This window comes from Rutilus rutilus (genome assembly GCF_951802725.1).
Source record: "Rutilus rutilus genome assembly, chromosome: 6".
Lineage (NCBI taxonomy): Eukaryota > Metazoa > Chordata > Actinopteri > Cypriniformes > Leuciscidae > Rutilus > Rutilus rutilus.
Window position 1 is genome coordinate 37,609,338 of NC_140214.1, and position 8,338 is coordinate 37,617,675.

Below are 8,338 nucleotides of genomic sequence, written 5' to 3' on the forward strand. Positions count from 1 at the left end.
ATCATCTGAATAACGGCTTCAACATTTAATTCATGTATAACATTTAATGGATTTTCTGTGGACTGAGAAAGCTGTACTAGCATCACATAGTGCGGTGTGATTCTCATCTGTCTTTCACTCATGTGACTCTCTCTGTCTTCCTCGCAGGAGTCTGACCTCTGGTAACTGCAGCCTGTTCAAACATATCCCCGTTTCATGCGCAAACAATACAGTAGAGGGGAACGGCAGAAGAGAAAACCCTCTTCATATTGCTTACTGGTGCCTGATGAACCCACAAATCATACACAAAGACTTCTTTATGAGAACATAGTGAACCCAGTGAGATAAAAGTGGAGCGTACAGCTGAGACAGATTATTAAGCCGCAGGACTTCGAGCAGGTGTTTTCGTCCAGAGCGCCAGTGGTTTTAGGTTAGCGGCTAACTGCCTCAATCTGTGACAAGACTCCCAGCACAGCGTGTCACATGGGGCCGTTGTTTTTAACCGCTAATATTAACATTTTTCTTCTTCTCTGAGAGAAAGAGAGAGAGAGAGGGATTTGGAGTGCACTCTGAGCCACGTACTGTTACGTGCAGCGCTCTGGGGGCTTTTAGGCGAGCCGTGTGTTGACATAAAGCAGGGACGATGGATTTAGCCACAAGAAAATTACGCGAAGTCAACCAGGCCGGAGTGGCGGGCATTTTTGTCATTACGGGGTGGGTGGTGAAAATAAAACAGAGAGAGATGTTGAGGGAAAGCAGTCTAGAGAAAAAGTACCATTTATTTTTAGAACGAGTCAATGGTCTTGCTAGTGTAGATGCTAGCATTGGATGTGTGTGCATGTTTTTTTGTATTTTTTAAGCTACAGTATATAAAAATACATTCTCATGTTTGTGTGACTTTGGTTTACCAGGTAACACTTTATTCCGATAGTCCAATTTAGACATTCCACTGACTATAAGTAACTTTGCAACTACATGAACTTTAACACTTAACCATAACCTAACAGTTTACTACAGTCTATAATCAGCTAGTTGACATGTAGTTGCAAAGTTACTCATGTGGAATTGGGCTACTTTTAAGCTGTTACTGCGAGTTCATTTCTTTTCCGTGGGTTGATCTCCACCCCGTACGCAGGGCCTAAGATCAACACTCGCACCAAATGCGAGTACAAACCGCTGTTGGCGAGGATATGAAATGGTGTCATTTGCCAGTTTGCTGGCTACATTTTTATGAATTCTAACAATTAATAAACCAGAACAAACGTGAACATCGCTCGGGAGAGTTGACAGGCTTGATTCACAAATTCACACAAAATGATGTAAAAAATATCAAGAATCCTAGTAAACATAGTCGGTTATGGCGGAACGGAAACGTATGTGTACAGTGTCAGTGTATTAGATGTCAATGTTAATCAAACAACAAAAGACAGGGAAATCACTCACTGCTCTTGGCTGAATAACTTTAAGAAGGATTAATTAATATGGATGTTTAATTTATACAGTGAAGACTAGTGTTATTTTGCTTATTTGATTACATTTCTGTACCTGAAAACCACTGTCAGAACTTGTAAAGCACTATTTCATTTGTTTCTTTGTTATATTGTATTTATTTGGGCTTTTGCTTGTAATTTAATTATTGGTTTTTATTTTACCACTGACTGTCTACTTATCTTTAATGTTTTCCATTTATTTTAGTTAGCGTTGCAGTCGATTACCGCCGGTACTGGTTTCATGCCGATACAATATATTTTATTGTATCGGCCGGTACATTTTTTTAAGTCATATTATAATGTCCAGATTAAAATACCATAATTTTACATTATGTTTGATATGAAAACCTTATTAAAATATGTAAAACATCAAATTTATCCAAAACACAAACCACTCCAAACAAATCACAGTTAAAACACACTGTGCCGTATAACGAATATAAGAACATGAGCAAAACGGCATCATCCAGCATTTCTATGTGAAACTCTACAAGATTTATTTGGTCCCAACAATGTATAGGAAAAGTGTGTGACTTAGGTGTACAAATACTGGTAACACTTTACAATAAAGTTCATTAGTTAACATTATTTAATGTAATGACTAACAATGAGCAATACACTTGTTACAGTATTTATTAATCTTTGTTAATGTTAGTTAATACAAATCCATTGTTTGTTCATGTTAGTTCACAGTGCATTCACTAATGTTAACAAATTCAACCTTTGATTTTAATAATGTATTAGTAAATGTTGAAATTAATATTAACTATGATTAATAAATGCTGAAGAAGTATTGTTCATTCTTAGTTCATGTTAACTAAGATAGTTAACTAATGAACCTTATTGTAAAGTGTTAGCCAAATACTGCTTGAGGACATTGGGAAGTCTCTCTCATTTTCATTAATCTCAACTTTTAAAATAGGAAGGTAATAAATGTGTGCCTGTATGCAAATAACTTGTATTAGCATGGGCTTACAGCAGGAGGTGATGATGGTGCAGTGGTCATGCCACAAATGATGTTGATGTGAATGACGTGCCACGCTTATTTGTGTCTTTTATTGAGCCTCGTCAACTGGCATCACCGGACCTGAACGTCTCCTCTTGCAGAAGCTCAATCCACACGAGCACAGCTGGATCATGTCCAGATCTCCGTCAGTGCACTCCTGTCCCATCCGTGTGTGTGTGTGTGTGTGTGTGTGTGTGTGTGTGTGTGTGTGTGTGTGTGTGTGTGTGTGTGTGTGTGTGTGTGTGTGCGTGTGTGTGTGTGTGTGAGGGGCCAGAATTTGAGTAGAATTTACATAATTAAATTGGCAGATACAATTATATGCACATATAATAGAGCATCAGTCTTTTTCATATTTATTTTTTATTATTTATTTATTTATTTACAATAGATTCTGTATCGCTGTTATCATGCATTTAGAGAGTTGATAGTTGAAAGTTTGATAGGGATGTGTCTTTTTTTTTATCAGAGTTGTTATTTTGGCCATTCTTCATTTAGAATAATTAATTAGCCATATATTAAGGTAGAAGAGGAGTAATTCATAATTGTTTTTAAAAATAAATACTTTAAAAAATTTTTTTATCTGTTTGTTTATTTATATATTCCTGTTCTAGTGTCAGGAATATTCGATAAACAGTACATATAGAAGCTGTTTTATTTTTTTGTTGTTGTTTTTTAAGAAAGAAAGAAAGGTAACACTTTATTGTAAGATAACAGTTGCACGTTACATGTACTTACTATAGTAATAACAGTACATTATGCATAATTACAAGTAACTAACTCTCAAACCTAAACTTAGTGTACGTTTACATGACAGCGATGTACAAATATGGGAAAGTTTTCCCTTTGTTGTCAAAACAATCCCTGTTAACAAAGATCAGCGAAAACGACTAAAAACGTTAGAACAAACATAAAAAAAAACGACTAAAACCGGGCCAGTAGATGGCGATGTCTCTTTGTAAAGAACCGCTTCACGCCCTATAGACTAAACACGTAACACACACGTGCATGACGTCACTGTTTTCACAGATTCGTGTTTTTGTAGTTTACACAGAGACGATAACAGTATCATTTTCAAAAGCTTGCACTTTGCGTTTTCACTGTTGTCGTGCACATCAGCTGCCACAGTGGATAACAGGTTTTACATTTCTAGTTGAAAACGGTGTCGTGTAAACTATACAACTAACCCTCAACCAAACCCTAACTGTAACACACTGTACATGTAGTTACTTAATATTACTCAGTACTTAAATATTTGAGTACACTGTAACAATGACACCTTAAATAAAGTGTAACCCTTTATTTTAAGGTGTCATTGTTTCAGTGTACACTGTAAACCCAGATTTTGATTCAACTCAAAGAGATTGAGTTTATATTACTTAAATGTGTCTAATTTATTGACATTACTTGTTAATTCTGATTAAACTGAACTTTTTCTTGTCCTTTCTTATTGTAATTGAGTGTTTAAGTCAAATCAGTAGTTACTACTCAAACAAACTGAGTTTGTATTACTTAAACATGTGTCATTTTTTACATTAATTATGAATTCTGAGTAAACTGTACTTTTTAATGGCCTATCTTATTGTAATTATGTGTTTGAGCTCAAACAACTTAAAATCACCAAGTTTTGCCTGTCCAACGGTAAGTTCAGAGGGTCAAAAACAAAATACGAAATCGCGAATTACTTCCAGATGGAGTCATGGGCAAGTTCGTGATTTCTGGGCGTTATTGTTGTGTTAAATTCGTAATACAGAATGATGTATCTTTTACGGAACAGCTGTAAATATACAGCACATTTCTGTTTTCAACCCGATAAATTCGTAATATACAGTATCGAGTATCATACTGTATTGCGTTGTGGGATTGATTTCTTTCGCGCTCAATTCAGTTAAAATGTGACGCGACGCGAGCAGACAGTACAGGCAAACTTGATTTGTCAGCGGGATTCAAATGAACAGAATAACCATTCCTGTCATCAAGATAAACAGCGTCTGCGAATCTGTGAGCAATTTTTAAGCTTTTGTGAGCTTCGGTTCGTGTTTCAAACAGTTGCCTGCGACGCAGCTCGCAGCAGAAAATGGACGACATTAACGTTACATGAAGACGGATGGAAGAATTTGTCATCTGAATAATCTAACCTGCGCCTGTGACGATAAGTGGGATTTAGAGTTTGAGAAGATGGAAAATTGTTGAACTGAGTGATACGGTAAGCCAATATTTTTTTGCGTTTGCATTTCTACATTGTTTCCACGTATTTGGTTTGATTTTAACCGCGGCCTCGCAAGCATTCACTCTGTTCCACATGTTTACCAAGTAACGTTAACTTCGACAATTCACATAATAGGCAACATTTACCATGTAATTTGCACGATGTGCTTTTGATATATATATTTTTCGTTTCAGGGTTTGTAATCTGATGACGGTCCAGTGCTAATGTAAGTGCTTTTAAGTATAGTGTAACGTTACTGCTACAGTTATAGTATCTAACTACGTTATATGTGGTAAAAAAAAAAAAATGCTGTCAGTTCTGTGATCCTGTGCTTTTGAATCGTTGTCAGAGTTTTGCTAGCACAAGAAAATCCATGTTCCTAATGCTATTTTCAAATATATTTTATTCCTGATTACCATGCCATGGTCCTACAACTAACGTTACTCCCACAATTCAAAGAGAAGTTAGACGGTGTTATCCTTAAAGCAGATAAGTAGATATTATTCAACAAATCTCATTAATCTGGAATATGTTTTGTTTTGGTTCTGTTGATCATGGTTGTGCTGTCCTTTGTAAAAATTGTTTCAGGAATTTGCAACGCTGATGTCCAGCAATCTACATTTGCCAGAGAGTCCACACTTTATATTTATTGATATGTAAACATTGGGTAGTTTTAACCTAAAATGAAAAGCCATCATTTACTCACCCCACTGCAAAATATGTTTTTCTAGTGTTTTTTAATTGTTTCCAGTCCAGATATCTAAAATTCTTACATGAAGAACAAGTAAAAATTGTCTTGTTTTCTGAAAGAATAAGTCAAAATTAAGTGAGTTTATGCTTAAAACAAGCAAAATAATATGCCAGTGCGTTTTAACGTTCTAACCCTAATCAATTTTAATGTTTAGGTGAAAAATGTAATTCATAGAACTATGAATAGACAACTACATCGAACCACAGTGAAACCCACAATAGTTATTTTAATTATTAATTATTTTTTTTATTTTTTCAATTACAGGTCAATCTCTAAGCGACCAGTGCTGGACATTACGTTTGGAAGGTCAAGGTGTGTGTGGAAAGGATCACAGCCTAACTTCATCACTGGCCTGGCAGCGCTGTTTGCCTCCTCCTATGAGTTCAGCTTGCAGTACCAGAAAGAGGCAGCACCTTGAGTTTGTTCAGAGGTTAGTCATTAGCATATTTGCCATTCATATAAATATTAGACTGAATTGTGACTTGTCTTCTTGACAGTATTTATTAAGCTGACTACTGGTATAAACAATATGGCCATGGTTTCCATACTGGGCTTAGCTTAAGCCAGGTCTAGGCCTTAATAAAATTAGGGTATTTAAGCAGCTTTTATAAAAATGTCTAATAATAAAAAAAAAAGCATTACTGGTGTGCATCTTGAGACAAAACAGTGGCAGTCACATATTTTAAGATATGTCAGTGCAAGTTGTTTAGTTGAAGGATTAGTGAAAATTCTGTCATTAATTACTCACCCTTATGTCGTTCCAAACCTGTAAGACCTTCGTTAATCTTCGGAACACAAATTAAGATATTTTTGATGAAATCTGAGAGGTTTCTGAACCAGCCATAGACAGCAACGTCTTTGCAACTTTCAAGGCCCAGAAAGGTAGTCAAAACATCGTTTAAATAATCCATGTAACTACAGTGGTGCAACCTTAATATTATGAAGCGATGAGAATACCTTTTGTGCACAAAAACAAAATAACGACATTATTCAACAATCTCTACTCTTCCACGTCAATCTCCTACGTGTTGACGTAGTGTAAACAGTGTCAGCTCACCTTTATTTATATAGCGCTTTTAACAATATAGTTTGTTTCAAAGCAGCTTTACAGTGATAATAGGAAAGTACAGTAACATAGATTGTTTAGGCTTTACAGCAGCTCTAGAATAAAGTTATTACAACTCTGTGTACACAAACAATGTTCTCAATGCTGGAGTTCAATTTAAACGAAAATATGGTCAAACTTAAGTGGCTTTTCCATCCTAATTATGCTTTTAAATGAAAGTTTGCCTCAGGTAGATTAACAAAAAGAGGTTGCATTTTGGCAAGAGTTATCCTTTAACGCGTTCCGGCCTGGTGGCTCGAGAACGCAAACCCTGTTATAGATTTCAAGCTGCAAGCCTTGAAAAAAAGCCAGTGCAGCGCTTCTGGGTTCTACGTCAGAACGTAGGCTTATTATTGGCCAACTCTGGTCGTGTGTGATGACCCAGGAGCTAGCCAATAGTGAGCCTTCATTCTGATGTAGAACCCAGAAGCGCTGCACTGTTTACACTGTGTCAACAGTGTTGGAGAATGACATGGAAAAGAAGAGATTATTAAACAATGTCGTTATTTTGGGGTTATTTAGCACACAAAAAGTATTCTCGTTACTTCATAATATTAAGGTTGAACCACTGCCGTTATATGTACTATTTACCGATGTTTTTACCACCTTTCTGGGCTTTGACAGTCGCAATGACATTGATGTCAATGGAGGGACAGAAACCTCCCAGATTTATCCAAAATATCTTAATTTGTGTTCCGAAGATGAACGAAAGTCTTGAGGGTGGGTAATAATGACAGAATTTTCATATTTGGGTGCAAACATGCAGTTTAGTCTGGTAAACGTCATGTTTAACATTATCCATGTAGTCATGTATGCAATTCACATTGCGAGGCTTGCAATTAAGTTAAATTAGTTAGTTGACAGTGCGCTTGTAAACAGACACATTGAGTTGATGTATTTTAACCAGGGCAGAAGAAATATCAGTTATTGATCACAACATCCAGCATTGCATTTTTTTTCATGTTGTTTAGTTTTATACAAACAAATTAGTCGTTAAAACCGATATCTGGTTTTTATTTACACATTTCTTGTGCTGTTTCTCTCTGTCAAAATATATAATCTCAGTCCATAATATTTCATTGTTGTTGTTTTTTTCCCTTTTAGATTTCCTGGCATCAATCCTGAACGTGGATCAAAAACAAAGAAAGGACAAGTAACTTCAAAGAAAACTGGCCAAGTTGTGCAAAAAATGAACACTGTAAGCCTACAGGTGTCCTCACTTCTGCGAAAACTTGCATACTTTGAATGGGATTTCGTTTGCACTTTTATGGACTTCAAAACAGAAACAGCACATCACTTCCAAAGCTTGGAAGAGCCAGGACATTTTTAATATAACTCTGATTGTATTCGTCTGAAAGAAGAATGTCATATACACCTAGGATGACTTGAGGGTGAGTAAATCATGTGCTAATTTAAGATTTTTGGGTGAACTATCCATTTAATTAAGCACTCAGTGTTACCTGTTTGTTGTTAAAGTGTTAAAATTGCATTTTATGTTAAAAAAATTCAGCCAACATGTTCACAGAAGGCAATTTTCTGATCTTTGCTTTTAACCAAAATAAATGTTTTAAAACCCAGAAAATGTTGTTTTCTTTTTCCTAGTGTGGCTACTCTTATGAAACCTTAACGTATAATATTTTAATTATGTAATTATAAAAGCAGCATTCCCTGTAAAATAAGTTTAATATTGTAAAAGTATGTGGTATATACTGTATTTGGTAATTATAGTGGAGTACTGTAAATGCTTTTTACTGTACTAGTGCTGTAAAAATACAGTATGTGAGGAAACTACACACTAGAA

The 8,338-nt window shown here is 35.7% G+C and overlaps 1 long non-coding RNA gene across 1 annotated transcript; it reads left to right on the forward strand.

Moving 5' to 3' along the window:
• The first annotated feature begins 3,815 nt into the window (after positions 1-3,815).
• LOC311292816 lies at positions 3,816-5,756 on the forward strand. Its single transcript, XR_014627812.1, has 3 exons — positions 3,816-4,678; positions 4,876-4,907; positions 5,697-5,756. It is a non-coding gene; the product is annotated as an uncharacterized lncRNA (long non-coding RNA).
• The last annotated feature ends 2,582 nt before the right edge of the window (positions 5,757-8,338 follow it).